General features: G+C 42.4%; 1 protein-coding gene across 2 annotated transcripts in view; it reads right to left on the bottom strand.

Annotated features, from left to right (window-relative positions):
• STARD13 (StAR related lipid transfer domain containing 13) overlaps window positions 1-19,565 on the bottom strand; it is a 308,068-nt gene extending 288,503 nt beyond the window's left edge. Inside the window, exon 1 of one of the 2 annotated variants that reach the window (XM_048933947.1) lies at window positions 19,441-19,565. The gene's annotated coding sequence lies outside the window, so the exon portion shown is untranslated. Of the gene's footprint in view, window positions 1-19,409 lie in introns of both variants that reach the window. The other variant, XM_048933948.1, reaches the window with a different exon arrangement.
• Between the last annotated feature and the right edge of the window lie 377 nt (window positions 19,566-19,942).

The following is a 19,942-nucleotide window of genomic DNA, read 5'->3' as shown; positions in this document are numbered from 1 at the left end:
GCATGTTTGAAGGGTATTTACAGAGTCAGAAATGTATCTTCCAACCCTCCAGCAGTGGCCTTACCCCCTGTGAGATGAAGATGAGCCTGGGGCTGCTCTCCAGCTGCAAACCGAGATGCTAGCAAGGGCCCCATGTCCTCCCCCAGCTGGAGGAGGCAAAGCTCTAAACTATGCCCATGCAGTACTTGTCCCTTAGCCCACGTTGTGACTTGGTTCCCCCAGGTGACTCACTGGGGTACTGAGTTCTCCCCATGCCAATTTCAGAATCTGGTGCTCAGTGGCTTTAAGGGCATCAAGCAGATGTATAACTCAGTGCTGCATGGAGGCACATAGGGGTGTAGGAAACTGAGATCTTGGCCTGAACTGGTTTCTGTACCCTCCAAGCCCATCTTTAGCAACAAAGCAGAGAGCAGAGCAGATTTTTACACGAGGTTTGCAATGCCAGCTTAAGTGTTTTAATGCTGCCAAAGCCAGGACTCTGTTGAGCTCACTTATCTCACAGAAGACAGCAGCATGACAGAGCATAAAAACACACAGCGGTCACAAAAGCAGACTGAAGTTAATGTAAAAACAAAGCTAAGCATCTGCTCCGAGAACCAGCTTTCTAATGCAAAGACAGGAGCACTAAACTTTGCAACATTACAGAGTGTTTAACCGGTACCACACCAGCTGTTAGAAATCTCTGGCAATGGGGCAGATATTATCTGGCAAGTTCTCATGAGCAGCTGACAGGAATGAAGAGTGACAGATATAAGAATGAGAAAATGCCAACCATATGGCACAAATATTATGCTAATGTTTCAAGCAGGTGTCAAGCAGTCGTCGCTTGTGTTTGAGTGAGCAAAATTTATACAGATTTTAATGATTACACAATTTTAAACACAATTACATTTCCATTTCCATATTGTTACAACTGTGATTTTGTCATTTAGCAGCAATAGACACTGCAATAGATTTATCCACATAGGAGCTCAGTTCTGTTTCCTTTATGGCTTTAATACCACACTTCCACTGCACAGGTGTAATATTTACTTCACTGCAGTTAACTGTAGTGTTGTGCTTGTGATCCAGCCTGCAAGACCTTGCTTGCTTACGTGTAACATTGGGTTGTTTGCTAAATGCTAACAGCCTGCAAGAACTGCACCAGCCAAGGTGCTTATGGGTACGTCTCAGCAAAAGTCATCAAAGTTGATTTTTATCACCAAACATCTTCACACTGCTGCTGCTGTATCTACTGTGTGTTTCCAAAGGAGGAGCCAGGAAGGAAGTCCCAGAGCAATCTGGGTGACCAGATTTCAAGCAGTGAGGATATGCCAACAAGCAGCTCAGCTCTGCCAGCTTTCCTTGTGAAGCTGCTTTACAGACAGTGAGCTGCATCAGCGCTGTTTATTTCTCAATGGGAAGTGGAAATAACAAATCTGGGTACCCTAAATTTCTGCTTGCTACTTGTTCTGCATCTCATACTTGAAGAAACTTTGATCACTCTTGTATTTCTGATGAATTCCCAGCATAGTGCCTGCAAGTTTGCTATGCACCCAAAGCTCTTGAGCATAATAATTCCCCTTCTCCTCTCCTAGTTCCCTTTCCTTATAGCAGTGTGTTTAGCCATTGGGTAGAATCACAGAATCATAGAACTGCTCAGTTTGCAAAAGACCTTAAAGATCATCGAGTCCAACCACCACCTAACCATCCTACCCTAACTCTAACAACCCTCTGCTAAATCATGTCCCTGAGCACCACATCCAAATGGTTTTTAAACACATCCAGGGATGGTGACTCAACCACCTCCCTGGGCAGCCTATGCCAGTGCTTAACAACCCTTTCTGTAAAGAAGTGTTTCCCGATATCCAACCTGAATTTACCCTGGTACAGCTTGAAGCCATTTCCCCTCATCCTGTCACCTGTCACCAGTGAGAAGAGACCAACCCGCTCTTGCTGTAAGCACCTTTCAGATATTAAAAGAGAGCAATAAGGTCTCCCCTCAGCCTCCTTTTCCCCAGACTGAACAGCCCCAGTTCCTTCTGTCAAAAAATTTACCCAAATGGATTTCCCAACACATGCAAGCTCTTCACCTCACAAGAGGCCCTAAGATGTGGTCTTTGAGACCTTTACATTGCTGCCAAATTACTCAATGTTGGCTGAAGGGTTATAAAAATTTTATTGGCCGAAGAAACGTGTTATGCTGATACTTGCATACTCCTGAGAGAATCAGGCTTATATTTGGCAGCTGGTGATGCAAAGAACTGCACACTGCAACTTCATAGTGCATCCGAAATTATAACTGAAAAGGTAAGAAGAGTCCTACAGCTCATTCAGTGTCTGCTTGCATAGGGTGGGTACCCTTTTCCAGGAGAGAATTCAGTGAGAAACATACTGCAGAAGTGGCAAATATGATTGCTGGGCTACACTGATAGTAAGGGAGAAACATAACTCAGGAACAGTGGGGAACAGCGAGAGGCAGCAAAGGCTCAAAGCAAGGGAAAGGTAAACCAGACTGGTTTAACCAAGCCAGGTTTAACAACCAGACTGAAGCATTGGGATTATCACTGGCTTACAAAAAAAAAAAAAAAAAAAGCAGAAATGGCTTTTTGGAGAGTCTGATGGTTCATTTTGGGCTAAGGCTGCTTCAACCACCAGTGAGTGAAGCAGTATGCAACACCTGACATCATTGCTGGGGCACTGGGGATTTTGTTGACTGCAAAGGCCATCACCACCTCTTGGGCCCATTTTATAGAAGGAATAAAAAAAGTACCTGAGAAAATCTCTGATTTTGTTCCTAGATTAACAGGAAACAGCCATTTTGAAGACTGTGTTTTAGCTTTCAAATATGAAAAATTAAGTGACTTAAAACATGCTATTGACAGACAAATCAGTATCGGAAATACTGCTGGTAATTCCCTTTTCAGCAAGCACTCCTAATAGGAATACCTGAAATATGCAGCAATATCATGAAAATAGGAAGGGATGGAGAAAAGAAAGAAGGATGGAGATGTTAAAAAGGCAATGCAACATGGAAAACACTCAGTGATTGTAGTTTTCCACTGTAAATTAAAAATAAAGGCTTGTGGTGCTTATAAATGTCAAATCATAAACTAGTTTCAAGGAACTGGAGAAAGCCAGACGTTATTTGTCACAAAATGGCAGAAAAATTCGTATGAATGATGTATGACAGTAGGGACTTCAGGGAGATTTCAGAATTACACAGCAGCAGATATCCTACAGGGGATGAGGAACCAGCTGTTAGTGGACGACCTTACTAAAGAAAGGACTTGATGCAGACATGCTGTGATGCTATTTGTGTCCGTGTAAAAGAATGAAGAAGCACAAAATCTTTTAAACACATCTGTGGGGAAAGTCTCCATTCCTCGTGGCATTATACAGTAACAGTACAATGCAAACAGAATCAGCACAGGCTGAACTGTGTTATGAAGACAGAGGAAGCAGACACAGCTACTGGAGCAGGGCAGTCTGGCTGGCCCCTGGCTCCAAGTAGAAGTGAGGAATTACTAAGTTTTGAAAACCTCTTGAATGTATTCGTGATTCTGAGGATTAACCTAGGAGGCAGAAAATACCTGCCCAGCCCTACCTGCCACAACTGCAGTGCTAACATTAAGCGGATGGAGGATACGTTGCTTTTATCTAAAGTATTTTCTGTCACAAAAACACCAAAAGAAAGCTCAGAAGTTGCAAGATAGCCTGAATATTCACCTGGAAATAAAATCGTGTCATTTCCTGGTGAATTCCTCAGGACAGAGGCTTGGTGAGGGGCAGACTTGCACCCTGTGTAGCCCAGAGAGTGGTCTAGCTTAATGCTTCCATGTTTCTTAGATACAACTTGCATTTTGCAGGTTCCTCGAGATCAGCACCTTCTGTTTCTTTTCTCAGACCCTGGAGTCCTGCAAGCACTGTAAAAGCCACTGTAAGATGTCACTGCTCTCTCAGGTCCCTCGCTTTACCACCTGTCACCCATGTCACCCTGCTTCCATCTCTGTGTGCCTGCCTGCTCTTGGTTGTTTTACTCGGGATTAATAGCTCTCTGAGTATTTTTATTTCTAAACATCACAACCAAGTATTTCCATAGGTGAAGTCTGGCTCTTTCCTCTTAAAAAAAAAGTCTTTGGGCCAAGTCTGCATCTCATTTTTCTTTCTTACATAGAATTTTGCACTTCAGAATAGTTAGCTTGAAAAATTTTCAGTGCCATGTTCAATGTATAATTCATGTTATCACAGGACTGATCCCATTCCACGAAGCCAGCTTTTGGGTGAAGTTCAGCTCAATGACAGTTTAAAAAGGAGGGAAATACTGCCCTAATTGCTGCAAAGGAAAAGCAAGGGTATTGTTTAGGCATATCCAGAAAGAAGCTCTAAACCCCATAAATGAGGTTAGGATGCAGCTAATCCATGGTATGCCTCTATGATTTTGGCTTAGTACATTTTTGGTCTTGCTGTATCACCAAAGATAACTTGTTTACATGTATGACAGCAGTTGTTTTCTATTACCTGTTCTATTTTGCTCTGAAATGGAATGAAGTCATGAGCTCTCAGTTTAGAGGCGATAGCCAACAATTGTGCTGCCAGCAATAGCTATCAGGTGAACAGTGCAAAATGGTGGAAGGAAGGAGTACAATTTTCAAAGGGTGGTAAAATCAGTGACCCGCAGAGGCAGCAGCGTCATTGCAGGACCCATGCCTTAATTTAGAGGCTTTTCAGGTCTGGGCAGAGGCATAAAGAAGGTGGAACCCACCATTCCTACACAGTGCCAAGTGAGGAGGATGTGGATGAGCAGGAGATGGTGGAAGCTGGTGTGGGCACAGTCAGGTTGAAGCTAAGGAACAGGAGTGCTGCTGTTTCCTGCCCTGGTACTATCATTGGGTTGCTGTAGGGAACGCATTTCACATCTCTGTCTTTCTGTTCCTCCTCCCACCTTTTGTTTGTGATCTTTTCACTGTCTCTCACTACATGTTTATACAGTGACTAGTACGATGAGACCCTGATCTTGCTTGAGGCCTCTAAGCATGACTGTAATACAAATGATAAATGATCATCATAAAACAGGACAGCACAGATTCATAACTTCAGTCATAACTCACAGCTGGAGTGTCACCATCACACAGATACTTGGCAAGGTCAGGGAGACCATGAAGAGCCAGAAATGAATCCACACAGAAAAGAGGGGATGGCGAACGTCTTAGGAATATTTTTAATATCTGTCACTGTTACACCTGTGTCAGTTCACCACTTGTTTCCATTACTGATGCCTCTTCTTGACAGCAGTGTTGTGGCTGTGAAAGGAATTGAGCTATGTAGCACAGCAGAAGATGACTGTGGTCACCAGAATGCAGCCCACAAGAAAATGTGCACGGATGGTGGGCAGGTGCTTCCCATGCCTGCCTTCTGCACTACACTGTCCTGCAAGCTCTATGGATTGCGCCCATTCAGAAAATGCCTGCAGCTGAAAAAGGCACTTCATCAAAACTTTTATTTTTTTTCCCCTTTCATTACTTACAAAGGCCTACAGACTCTTATTTTCATGTCTTCTCTGTCTCTTCTCCCCTTCTGTCTCATGGAAGAAAGCTATGTGGGTATCTCATGCAGTGGATTTCAGTAGCTCTGGAGAGTCTATCCCTCCTGTGAGTCAGCTCCAATATACACAAGGCAAAGCTGGCCAGGCTTAATTCCCTGTTGTTGCTCAAATCAGCACCAGTCAACAACATGCTTTGCAAAAGCTGTCATCACACTCTAGGGTTACGCATTTTTTCAGTGTCCCCTAACCTGTAGAGGCAAGGAGTTCAGGAGACCTGGTGCATAACAGGAAAGAGTTTGTTGCAGGAATGTAAGGAGCTGACGGTACAAAACCCAGTAGTTATATCCACTGAAAGCAAGTCAAGTAAGCATACAAATATCTAAATCATTATATCTGGCAAAATGCCATGCTGTGTTTTCAGCCAAAGTGTGATACTTTCAGAAAACTGAGCTTCAGTGAGCTGAATACCAGATGAAATAAAAGTACTCAGGAAGGCTGAAGCGAGGGTGCGCCTGTATTTAATGGAAAAATATTTTGATCTCAGTGAACTGAAGGTTTTACACTATTCCTCTCCGTAGCTTCATGTCTTCCATAAAACAAAGACCAGTCTCCTTCCTGAGATTAGAAGTGTTAAAATATTTTTAAATGTTTTGAAGAAACTTAGTCTTTAAAGTCTTCTCGGCAGCAGGTCTCTGAAGGCTAGCCTGTCTGTCACCTGGGTTTGATGGCTTACATGACAGGGAATACCATCCTATTTCCAGTTCTGACTTTCTTGACAGGAGCTTCTTTAGCTTCTTCCATTTTTCGGATGACTTCATTAGACAGACAAGTACAAAAAGAAGCACAGTTTTCAGGATTCATCTTCCTTCTAAAGGTTTTGAATTTGCTATTGAATACTCTAAATAAAAACAGGCTATTATTCAATTATATTGCCAGAATCATATATGCTATTGAAAAAGAGAAATCAGTCCCAGATTCAGACCCTGGTGTATCAGTAATACCAGAATGCCTCCTCTTTCTCTCACTTGGTAGAGTAAATCTCCATAACTAGGATGAGAAGTGGGGCAAATGTCTTTGACTGGCAGAGCTGACAGTGTAAATCAGATGAACACAGAGAACTGAAACAAGGGAGCAGGAAGCAGAAAAGCAAGAAGGGATGAGAAGTAACATCAAATAACGGAGATGTGAAACAGACGTTTCTGAACCTGGATAAGGATATGCTTTGGGATAAATGAAACAACCAACAATGCAAGTGGCAATTTTCCATGGACTGCTATCTGTGCTTGCAAGAAGAAATTAAACACTGGGAATGTGTCATAATTGATAGGATAACACATGCATTAGGCACAGAGAGAGAAAGGTTGGTACAGAAATAGACCTGGAGGATGAAAAAGACAAAAAATACTTGGGCAGGTGGTAGGCAGAAGAGAAATGAGAAGTTTTGAGAATGTGCAGTAACTGGACTTAGGAAAACCAGACACTTCCTTGAAGGCAGTACACAGATTTGTCTTCCTAAAGAAAGTAACTCAAATAACATGGACTGCTCAACAATAATATGTAGGTGGAATGCCAGTATGGTTACAGTTAGGTGTAACATCACTAAAACATTGCTTAGACATTTTTGTCATTTTACAGTTTCTGTAACAACGCAGCAGCCCAGGAGGCAACAGCAGAAGGGACGTTTCTCTAGACTGATAATGCTTATGCTTTGCTTTACGAAGGCCAGATCCTGGTAACGTTAAGCCACCAACACTCTTGGTATTCCATCCTCACTGCAATATTCAGCACCCTTTGAACAACTTAAATTGATACAAAGCAAAGCTCTCTGCACCTTGGTTTCTAAAGGTCAGCTAGTTGGCTTTCTCATCTTCCCCACAGATCTGTCCTGCAGCTCAAGATCATCTGACACTGGGTAGGTGAATGTGAATTTTTGCTTATACTTTCTAGTTCTTCCACATGTTGTCATCTCATATCCCCAACCTTCAGTGAAGGCAAGTGTGGGGCTTTTAAGCCATCTGACCATCAGGGCTTCCACTGTACTGCAGGGAAAAGTCTTCCTAACATTGGCAATTTTCCCTAATGGTAGGCCAGAGACTATTTGCTCTCATTACCATCATCTCCAGGAAGTCTGGGAGATATCTGCTGAACCAGTGTAACAGTTCTGACCTCCATTTGCCCTTTGCCTTTTTAGCTGTAGAGACCCACCCTAATCTCTCATTAACAACATAAATTTAAAAACACCTTTTTGTTTTCCCACCTCCAACCAGCTGCAGAATCTTCCCTGTCACCCATAAGACAGAACTCTTCTCTCTGGAGTCTGAATGCTTGGGAAGGTCACTGAGCATTCTTGGTTTGCGCTCTGCAAAATGCAGCAGTTTTCCTTGTCCTGTCTGCCTCTTGGCCAGCTTAATCTGGAATCAGCAACGGTGAGAGATGATACAGGCTGAACTCATAACAAAGGAATGCTGTGGAGAGAGCAGCAGTGGCAGGAGAACAAACTAGATACTAAGTTATTTCACTTCACAGCTACATAATTTGCTATTTAAATGAGGATGAGCATTGATTACTCTCCCCGTTCAGAATCCCAGTGTTCTTGTTTCTTCATTGCACTGGCCTATGAGGCTTGAGCTTCTTAGAAGCCGTTCCTTGGTTTCTGAGCTGAAAGTACTCAAGCTCTCAGTCAGAAAAGCACAGTTAAGAAGAACTCGCCTTTTTGGCTAATTTGGCCAGAGATACCTCACATGCAGAAAAGATTTGGGATTTACTTATGGGCGCAGCCCTACCGGGACAAATGGACACATGGTCTTTTAATATTTTTGTATGCTTCCTAGGCCCTGCCAGATTTCTGGGGATTCTCCTGCTGCAGTTCTGTAGCTCTGACCCTACAGTGTCTCCCACGCATGTCAGTAGTAGCAGCCAGAGAAAAGACATGGAGCTGTCCAGACCATGGAGAATGTTTTCCTGGCTCATAGTCACATTCTTGAGGTTCCATCCAGCAGGCAACCTTATGGAGAAATGGGAAGAGGAACAAGGAATAAAACAGTCCCATTTACATAGAATTGACGGGTATGGAAGTTGGCAGTTTGGAAGTTCATCATCAGATAAGATTGCTGACCGGATCACATGCCAGTGCCTGCTTCTGCAGTGCTGGGTCAGGACAGAGTTTCCATTAGTCACCACACACACCAACCTTAAAAACACAACTTCTAAAATATTTTGGGGGAACACAGATTGCTGACATAGACTTTGGAGTAATCAAAGTTTCAGATGAGGATGAAAACTGTGAAGACAGCTCGACAGCAAGATTTAATTTGGCCATATTTGCTATCGGGGGATTGATTGAACGAAGAAAGGTTTCAATGACTAATTTCTGCAGGGTCTGAAATATAAAAGGTTATTAGACACATAGCCAAACAGCTGCAGAATCTGACACAGACATTGTTCTCCTGGAGCATTTGGTAATAGACTGTTTCAGATGATTAAATAGCTAATGAAGTCAAAATCTTTACTAAGTAGATGGATACCGGCAATATTGCAAAGGTAACTGTAGATTTCTATCAAAAAATTTGTGACTCAAAATATTTATGTTCAGATGAAGCTAATGGGCTGGTCTCAGTTAAGGAGAAAACATTTAATGTATTTTTAAAAGGTTTCCAATTTGCTCTGCTGTAGCAGTTTTCAATTACAACCAGTTTCAAGGTGTTTGTTTTCAGAATGAATATTCAGTTTTTTCAAGGTAAATTCTCACCAGCTGCCGCATGAAACTATTTCTTCCATTAATCATGAAGCTACTGCTTTTTTTGGCAGCGTGGGGATCTGCATCTCTAGCCTGTTGAGACTGTACCTTGCTCCTTCATGGGCATAAGCCAGCTGTGATATCTGTATTTCTCTAAAGTTGCCGAGCAGTAATAAAGGGGAAAAGGGACACTTCAGAAAACACTGCAGAAGAGTCATGAATGAATAAAATTATTGATTTGTCTCTTTGTTGCTATTTCAGTCTGTATTTTCTTCTGCTGATCTTTTAAATCCTTTCCCTATGAGGGTCAATATCCACAAGGCATAGGGAATAATTGGGGAAGATTAAAGATCTGTGTGTGGTTGCAGGGCCACAATCAATCATAATCATGGATGGAGACATAGTGAGATAGCTCCATGACTGGAAAGCTGTCTTGGCTATGTACTTTTTAGGAAAGAATAATGGAAGGTTAGGGAGACCAAGAAAGTTGGTTGACAATCAGGAGCCTCTTCTTTCAAGCTCAAGATCAGTACAGCCCTAATACTAAGAAATCAGGGAAAGGTGGCAGGAAACCCAAATGGATGAGCAAGGAAAAACTCAAAGGAAGAAGAAAGTCTATGGAACGTGGAAAAGGGGTCTGACCACTGGGGAAGAATATAGGAACACTATGTCAGGGCATGCAGGGATGCCACAAGGAAGGCTAAGGCCCACTTGGAATTAGATCTGGAGAAGGAGCTATAAGAGCAGAGTTAGTGCTATGTCTGGTTTTGTTCAACATCTTTATCAGTGACCTGAATGAAGGAATAGCATGCACACTCATCAAGCTCGCTGATGATACAAAGCTGGGAGGAGTGGCTGACACACCAGAAGGCCGTGCTGCCATTCAGTGATACCTGGACAGGCTGGAGAGCTGAGTGGAGAGGAACCTGGTGAGGTTCAACAAGGGCAAGTGTAGAGTCCTATACTTGGGGAGAAATAACTGCATGCGTCAGCAAAGGTTTGGGGCTGACCTGCTGGAAATGAGCTCTGAAGAGAAGGACCTGGTGGTCCTGGTGGACAACAGGTTGGCCATGAGCCAGCAGTGTGAGCCAGTGGATAAGAAGACCGGTGGGATCCTAGGGTACATTAAAGTGAACATGGTTGAAGAAGGTGATCCTCCCCCTCTACTCTGCCCTGGTGAAGCCGCATGTAGAATACTGTGCGTCCAGTTCTGGGCTCCCCAGTTTGAAAAAGACAGGGATCTCCTAGAAGGAGTACAGTGGAGGGTCACAAAGATGATAAAGGGTCTGCAGCATCTCCTGTATGAGAAAAGGCTGAGAGACCTGTTCTTCAGCCTGGAGAAGACTGAGGGAGGATCTCAATGTTTATAAATACCTAATGGGCGGGCGTTAAGTGGATGGGGCCAGGCTCATTTCAGTGGTGCCCAGTGACAGAACAAGATGCGATGGGCACAAACTGGAACACAGGGAATTCCATCTGAACAGGAAGAAAAAAATATTTACATTCAGGGTTACAAAGCACTGGAAGAAGCTGCCTGGAGAGGTGGTGGAGTGTCTTTTTCTGAAAATATTCAAAATCTGTCTGGATATTTTCCTGTGCAACCTACTGCAGTGAACTTCCTTTAGCAGGGAGTTGGACCAGACGATCTCCTGAGGTCCCTTCCAACCTCCACAATTCTATGATTAGAAGAACAGCTGTTTTTTTTTAACAGCTTGTATACAAGCTATGTTAACTAATTCACAGACTGCAGCAAAAAAGTTCTTTACAAGATTAAATTATCCCCTTACACAGAGGAGCCTGCAGCAGAGCTGATATGTACACTGAAGCTAGTTTGCCTCTACTTATGATTACTTTTGCCTCATTTATAGAAATGTAATAGATGCTCATTCCCATTTAGTTGAGTCAACAAACATCGTATAGCAGTGCCCATGTCTGCTTTGCTGTAGATTTCTTGATGCCATCTCACATATTTGTTTTACCTACACCATCTCCTGCCTGAATAAACTTTTTTCTCTTTTAAGCTCCCCCTTGAGGATTTATTGCTATTGCAAATTAGAGGGCTGTGGCTCAGCTGTAGAGTAATAAAAGGCATTTTAAATATATACAAAGAAAATATGCTATTTTATTTCTCTCTGTTTGGATGGTGTTGCATTTCTCAAGCAATCTGAGAAGCAGAAGGTTGCTGGGCATAGGGATACTGCACCTGGAGTGAAGGTCAATGGCTGAAGTCTGGAATGTTTCTATAGCAAATCTGGCTGCCACCTGTGGTTCTGGTGTCACCTTGTGCAGGATACAGGACAAACCTTGGGCACCCTGCCTATACATCCTCCCTGCCCTCTTTGTATGTGATGTCAGAGTCCACCTAGCAGGACAGTCCAGCAATGCTGTGAAAGGTGCTGCAGTTCCTTCCTCGTCCATTTCAGCCTCTCAATAGCTCACAAGAGTCATCCTGAGCCACAAGCTTCAGTTGCAGCATAGATATGTGGAGGATATGAGGGAGGCTGGGCTTTAACTCATAACTACCTAACTGAAATGCAAGGTGGGGATGGCTGTCACTGTAGTTGTCTCCGGTGGTGTTCAAGGCCAGGTTGGATGGAGCCTTGGGCAGCCTGGTCTAGTATTAAATGTGGAGGTTGGCGGCTCTGCCTGCTGTGGGGGAGTTTGAGCTTCATGATCCTTGAGGTCCCTTCCAACCCAAGCCACTCTGATTCTATGATTCTATGATTGTATGAGCAGATTAACCTGCTTTGACATTGCTGAGAAATGCCATCACCAGTTCAATGTCCACAGATAAAATCCCCTAGTAAAGCCTATGTCAGGAACAGTTGCCAGATCTGGAGCTCCAGCCTTCCAAGAAGATCAAACCATGGTTCACACCATGGCAGCTGGTGCTCTGTATCACATCACTTGGATGTAAAAGCAGTCATGCCTAAGAGCAAGACTATCCCTCATTCTCAGGAAGATCAGTCTCACAAGCTTTCTGTAAATGATTATAAGTGAGATTGCTGAACTGTAAGGCGGTGATGTTGCACAGTGAACGTAAGGATGGAGCACATCAAGCACGAATGAAAGCTGCAGAGCTTACAGCACACCTGTACAAGCACACTCCTTCAGCACACATGATCTAGCAAGATTTGGAGGCTGCTGCAATACTTATCAAACCACTTATTCTTTGCTTTTAGATTGCCTGTGGTTGTCAGGTAGGCTTAGAGTTAGATCCAAGCCAGAAATTTGTATAAAAATCTAAATTTATATGATAGAGTTCACGGAACATTTAATCCAGTTTTTTTGGTTTTCTTTCTTTCTTTTTTTTTTAATATATCACCAGCTATGAAACGAGATCCTAGCTGCTAAATATTTGCTTAGTTTTTCCAGATGCTTACACTTCATCTTGTGGTTGGTTCTAGGGTTTTGATTTGTTTCTATTTCTGGTGAAGTCTGAGTGCAATAAAAGATAATTTAGCCTCTATTTACTGCACAGACCTTCAGCTAGTTACATCTTTCGTTTCTACTGTCGATGTCAATAAGAAATTGGTGACAAAAATTACTATTGTGTTTGCAACCGCAGTGTTATTTATAAACAGCTAGATGCAGAAAAAAATGCAATTTAAATTTCATTGTGAGCAATGTTCAGGCCTAGAGCTCCCTAATGCACAATTCATAGCTACTTAAATTGTAGTCATTACTCTTATACTGCAATACTGTTTGTCATGATAAAGAGAAATTACTTTTCTGCCAATTACTCCAGTAAGATTAGTTAATTTACATTTGTAAAGGGTATGGAGCAGCATCTCAATTCCATGGAGATACTTCTTGGAAGCATTTGGCCATTCAGCACTTCGGAGAAAATGTAAACGCAACTCAATTTCAAAATCAAAAAAAAAAAAAGGTGGCATGTACATCCAAAAGGCTGTAAACCCCAATGAAGAGCAGCAGTGAAGAGTAAATATATCACTTACAGACTGCCAACTTCAATGTTGCAGAAAATTGTAGTGAGGACCTGGAAGAAGGAAAGCTGCTCTCTCCCTTCAGTACTGGGCAGCCATGCTGGCAGCTTCTGAAATCACTGTTCCTGACTACGTGAGTTGTGCATGCAAATAATCTACATAAAACATTCTACAAGTTGGGATCCCATTTTCTCCCCTTTTTAACATCTAGATGTTTATTCAGTCAGTGTTGGGATGTAGACACAGCAAGAATCAAAAACATGCTACCTTTATGTATTTACTTAAAATTTCTGGGTGAGTTTTAGCATGCCTGATACTCACCACCTGAGGCATCACAGGTCTCAGACTGAGCACTAAGAGTGGGCAGGGTTAAGACCTACCTCTGCCCTGCAGGAAGGCAGGCTTGCTTAAAGCACCTATATGCTGAGGTCATGGGTATTTTGGGGGAGTAGAGCAGGTCCAGCAGAGCACAAACACACACTGTGTAGGTGTACAGCCACTGCCTGCGTGCAGCTGGCAGAATAGAGCTTAACCTCTAGCAATTAAAATGATGAAACACCAACAGCACAGGCATCTTGAGCACTGACACTTGTGTTCAGGCATGTCAGACTATGCTGATCTTTGATCATGGAATCGTTTGATTTCGAAGAGACCTGATGCTGATAACCCTGCTCACAGAATCATAGAATGACCTGGGTTGAAAAGGACCACAATGATCATCCAGTTTCAACCCCCTGCTATGTGCAGGGTCGCCAACCACCAGACCAGGCTGCCCAGAGCCACATCCAGCCTGGCCTTGAATGCCTGCAGGGATGGGGCATCCACAGCCTCCTTGGGCAACCTGTTCCAGTGTGTTACCACCCTCTGAGTGATCATATATTGGAAGTTCTCATCTAAAATGCAGTCAGATTCCAGCAAATACAGTCACAGTCCACCTTTCCACTACCACTCTCTTGAAACAACGAGGGACAGAATATCCTTATCTTTCCCCCCAAGCCAGAGCCATGGGCACTTGCTGTTGCTGTGCATCAGCACAGAATGCTTAAAAGGCAGGAATTACACATGGGGGAGTTCTCTAAAGAATCTGCAATACCTAACTTTGAGTTTACCTTTGTTATAAGTTATCTGTTCCCATTAGGTTTAGTGAATTTGCTCAAACCAGAAGTGAACTCCTTGCTTTAGCCATTCTTCATGTAGTGCTTAAAAACCATGAATGTTGATGTTTCCTTTAATTACTCTTTTTTAGTTGCCTAGATTTTCTTTTGAGATGAATTTTCTTGACTAAAATACAGACTAGAATTGCTGCCTTGCTCAGAAGGTAAATCCCCATTTCTTTCTAGGAATCAGCATTTTAATCAAGTGGATCTCAGTTCTGCTGGTTAGGAACAACAGGTATGAAAATATTAAGGGAGGTGCAAAGCCATAATGATACGAAGGCACAAAGATATGAATTAAGATGTAAAGATAGAGATTGGAATTTAAAGTTTCATCTTGAAATTGTGACAGACAATCTGCAAAAGGTTTTTCAGACTGTTTTTCTTAGGCCAAACTACAAAATATTTGAGCCAGTGACGCTTGTTTGGCTACAGCTGAAATCTTTAAATGCCAGTTGTTTACAATTGTCTTAATTCTTCTGTTTGTGTCGCAGCAACAATATTCCAGGGAAAAGGCTCTTAGCACTTTGCTCATAGTGAGACAGACGTATCTCCAACTGTATCAGTTGCTGTCTGTATATGAGACACAAAGTATAGAAAGAGGTAGGTTTCTGTGATGGCAAGAAATGTCATTCAAGGTGCTGTAATTTCGGGACACAATGAAGTGGCACTCAAAGAGTTTGAAATGATATTAAAAGATGTGGTTGTATAAGTTTTAGGGTCAACTGTATTTAGGATCCATCTAATTTTCCTGGCTTCTTCCAATGGATAATGGATTGCTGGATTGCTCAGTGGTGCACCTTCCCCACACATCCTCCTTACAACGGTGTGACCTTTGGCACATGAATACTTCTTTTTTTTTTTTTTTTCTCTGAGAGCCCACAATCAGCAATTTAATTAAGGTAATTTAATTTGTCTTCAAAACAATGCATTATGCATTTATTAAGGTAACTTAATTTGTCTTCAAAACAGTATTATTCATTCTCCCTAAGGCACGAAGCACATAGCACAGAAGGTAGAAAACAACATCAGAGGTACATGACTTTTACTCACACGCTCATCTTTTTCCCTGCCAGATTGTGTACTTTTCATTTTCAGCCTCAAGAAGCATTTGTGTAGCATTAGCAAAACTGTTTGTTCTGTGCTTTCCCTTGCCTTGTATCTCCCTTCCTTTCATACACAGAGAGACTGCTTCTCTCAGGTGACTCAGAGGACCAAAATTCACAAAGATTTTGTGATTTTGTAGCGTGATATTTCTCAGGCCTGGAAAAACAGTGATATTTACCAGTGTTGCAGCCAAGGTGTTATCTCTTATGTCCACAAACTCTTTAAATTTGATAACTTGGTATGTGGTAAGCAACTGTTTCTCTTCTGTTTGATCCCTTCCATAATCCTACTGACCCAACTACACGACAAGTGCCCCCATCTCACAAATGCCTTTGTGGAATTCATTTTAAAACTAAAAATATCAGGAAGACTTTTTTTTGTTTCCTTCTGAAACTGCTTATTCCAAAATAATAGCCCGTGATACCTTCATCTCATCAGCACCAGCTGCAACAGTATGATAAATCACTATAGCAGATGAGATTTTCTAAAACTTGAAAGATTTGATAGGCAGCATGTATCATATGAACATTTTGTGTTACAGGTAAACTGTATAGCCACACAGACTGACCTTAGTAAGTTATTTTGGACTAATAGAGTGCTGTTGTTAAGAGCACACCCACACAGCACAAAAATATCCGAGTAATGATAAAAAGCACTTGAAAAGAAACTGCTTTAAGTACAGTTCAGCTGTGCCTTAGCTTCATATAATTCCCACTTCAGTGGTAGATACGAATGCACTTCATTCCAGGAACTTGTTATGCAGCAAAGAACATGCAGACCCTGCCTTTTGGCTCTGCTGTTTTTTTCTTGGTGATGCTGAATACTTAGAAACTGAAGAGGCCCTAGAAGTTCACATAGCAGATAGCATTTGTAATGAGCTCCTTAAAATATGCGCATCCCACGCATGTCTCCCATTCAGAGTAACCAGGAAAACATCCTCACACCAGATCCCATTTAAAGTCTTCCCCTGAAGATCCTTCCACGCTTTGGCAATTCCAACTAGCAGAGATGAATTGTCATGGGCACACATTTCACAGAATTCAGTTCTTTAACTGCAGCAGTAAAGGTATAAAGCAGCGATGTCTGGCCAGGAATATAAGCGTGAGCTGATTCTCCCATCTCATACAAGGCCAAATTATTTCTTTGGGAAGAATTTGATGAGATGGGACTGCCTCTAGACAGCTGCATAAAACTCAGCCTCTCTTTAGGCAGCAACTTTGCCTAGCACCCAGAACAGGAAAATCAAAGCAGTCATAAGGAAGCCCCACCTATTGTACAAAACATTCCCATTAGTCTCTCCACGACAAAAAGCTGGGAGTTATTTTGCTGTGTAGGTGGCCATGGGAGCAGTTCAGTTATCATCACAATATAGGAAAAAAGAGCAAAAAAGGAAAAAGAGCTTTCTCTAGGAATTGGGAAGAAGCTTCTGGGACATCCCAGAATATCACAAAGAGCAGCAATTTCACAGCCAGAAATAAACCTTCCTGAAACAACATTACCAGCAAAGAACAGCATAAACCTAAAAGTCATGGAGAAAAAAAATCTAAAATCTTTCTGAGCGGGAGAAAAGAAATAGAATAACACGTACAATTTGTAGCTTGACTCTCGTATCAGAGGTTTGGCACCCTTCACACAGCTGTAAGGATACACAATAAGTAAAGTTGGTGGGGCAGAGCTGAGATCATGCTGTTAGATCTTTTCTTTTGGAAGAAGTTCCAGGTGAAAGCACAACTGGAAGCTGGCAGCACCATGGCAGTCCTGCTAGCAACATGCAGGATCTCTTTGTTTACCTGCTTGCTTTGCCTGGCACGGGTGCCAGCTGCATGCATGGAGCCACATTCCAACTCCAGTCACACTGGATCGAATCCAGGGTCATGTCATTGACTTCAGTGAGTTATTCTTTATTCACGCTTGCCTAGCTATGAATCTGGCCTGTTCATCAAGGTAAAAGTATCTAACTGAGACTGTCAAATTAAGGGAACAAGAAGAACCAGGCTGTGTTATGCGGAGGGGAAACACTTTACATTATAAGGGTTAGAGAGGACCTTTATTTAAAGAACTTTATCAGCATTTTAATGATGGGCCACTGGAAAGAATATCTGCATGTTGCATAGGTTTATTTACTTTCACCCCCAATTTGTTATTTTGAGAAAATGGAAAGAAAATCCATACAGGTTTGATTTTTAATATTATCAAAATAAAATTGTTACTAGTTTTTACAGAACACTAATTCATTATGCATTTATTAGTGGTTTGGATTAGTGCTTCTTCCCTTTAGGATTTCCTCTTTTCAACTAAGAAGGCCTCTCTGACAGAGTACTTGAGATTCAGGATTTTCACTGTGGGTGTATTTTTTGTGTTAGAACCAAATTCTTTGGGAAAAAACATTGTCTTTTGCTCTACTGGAAAAATGTAGGGTGTTCCAGCTGTAGTGACCAACAAGAGGTAGAGGAAAGGGATGAAGACAAAGGAAATTTATCACTGTTATATTTCAAGTAAGTTCAGATTCACCCCAGCCATGGCTCAATACCATAAATCTGCCTTTAGAGATTCCAGTGTTCTAACAAAAACTCTTCAACAAATGAAGTAAGAGTACCGAAATGGTAGAGAATTACTCTAGCAGTTCATTTGTTAAAGAAATACTGACATTTACTCTGTACTTGGCAATGGATTGAGTTGCCTCTTTGCCAGCTGTATAAAGTTGGTACACGTCCCACGTTATGTGCTCTGACTAATTCTGCAGAAATGCAGTTGTATGCCCACACCTCATTTGGATGCTGTTTATGTTGCTGCGTGATCTGGAGGTGTCCAGATGCAGACTAATGGCAGTGGAAGCACAAGGGATGGGATTTCTGCCACACCTACTTAGCAGTAACACACCACTAATTTTTCTTTGGATTTCACCTGGGTCCACTAGAATATAAGAGTATGAACTGATGGAATATGTTTGCCAAGGCTCAGAAATGTGAAGTTGTTTGTTTTCTAAGCAAAAATCATACTGTATATGAGTGCTGGAGTACCTAGAGATAGCGGTGGGGCAATCTTTCTGGCTTCAAAACAACTATTTAAAAGCACGTGTCCCAGTTTTTATTAACATTCATGTGAATCCAGAAAAGGTCTTTGCACCTAAGATTGTGTGTAGACAGCACAGGGTCATAGGGATTATTGGGCAGTTCCCACAGGAAACTGAAAATAACACAAATATGGGGCCACTAACTGCCAACTCAGGTTTGGACTTTTGAGCTGGATATCAGCCCCTACAGCTTTCCCACGGAAAACTATTCCACTACTCCTATTTAGCTCATGTGAAAAAGAGCAGGCTATTAATGTTTTACCTACAAGAACAAGCCTCCTGTGCACAAGTGCTACCTATCTCTTTGTTAAAATTATTTCTATAAATCTGCGTCCCAGTGGACAATACTGTCTTAAACTAATTTCCTGCAATCATCATTAATTGGCCAGCCTGCTAACACCTGGTACCAGCAGCCTTCCCACCTCACAAGTGCAGTGCCACACAATGCTAACAGCAGGTTTTCACCTAATCCCTCTCCACACACAAGCAACCAGCAAATGACACTCATGACAAAGACACGCAGACCGGCCTGACATTTGCTGATAATTCCCAGGAGATTCTCCATCAGCACAACCAGTCCTGCTCAAACACATTTTCCAGTGGCGTGGATAATTTGAAACCACGTCCAGCTGGACTAATTGCATGCACTGAAAAGAGCATCTTCCTTCTCAGGACACGTCTATGAGTGCAGCTGCAAATGTAGCGAGCACTCCGTGAAGTTTCCCAAAGCAATCATTAGTTCATCTCAGGAGAATTAGCAACAGCTCACTCCATAATGGAAAGTTATTGTGCAGATATATACACTTCATGCAAAGTTTCCACTTTAAAAAAAAATTTTGTTTAAAACTGATGTTTAAATTCCACTCACAGTTTTGAAGTGTAAGCATAAAACTTCTTACTTTGCAGTTGCAGTTCCAAGCCGCCTGGAAAAATAATGCAGTCCATCAGATAGTCTGCTTTTCTTTTCTTGCATGAAAATATCATCTGTCATAGGCACAGGAGCTGACTTCAAGGACCGGCCCCTTCTGCTGAGCACACCAATCGGGAGACCTTGGGAGCACGTGTGGAAAAGCACAGCCCTGCATGCCTGTCACAGGCAGCATATGGTCTGTGTGACCGTGCTGCCGCAGGAACACTGGTGTCAGTGAAACACGGTGCTCCAGGGGCTGCCCGGCTCTGCAGCCCCCCGGGCAGAAGGCAAAACAGTGCGCTGGGGGGTGGGGGGGAAATCCCTTCCTTGACAGAGGAAACGCAGAGCTGTTTGCCGACCATATCAGTGCTACTGCTCCTTAAAGTCAGCCTTGCTCCCTTCCTTTTGGCCTGATTTCTTAATGTTTTAATAAAAGCACTTCCCATTTCTCCCCCCCCTTTTTTTTTCCCCCATGCTTCTTCAGTCTTTCC

Source organism: Lagopus muta, chromosome 1, assembly GCF_023343835.1.
Source record: "Lagopus muta isolate bLagMut1 chromosome 1, bLagMut1 primary, whole genome shotgun sequence".
NCBI lineage: Eukaryota > Metazoa > Chordata > Aves > Galliformes > Phasianidae > Lagopus > Lagopus muta.
This window is presented reverse-complemented; position numbering and strand designations above follow the sequence as displayed.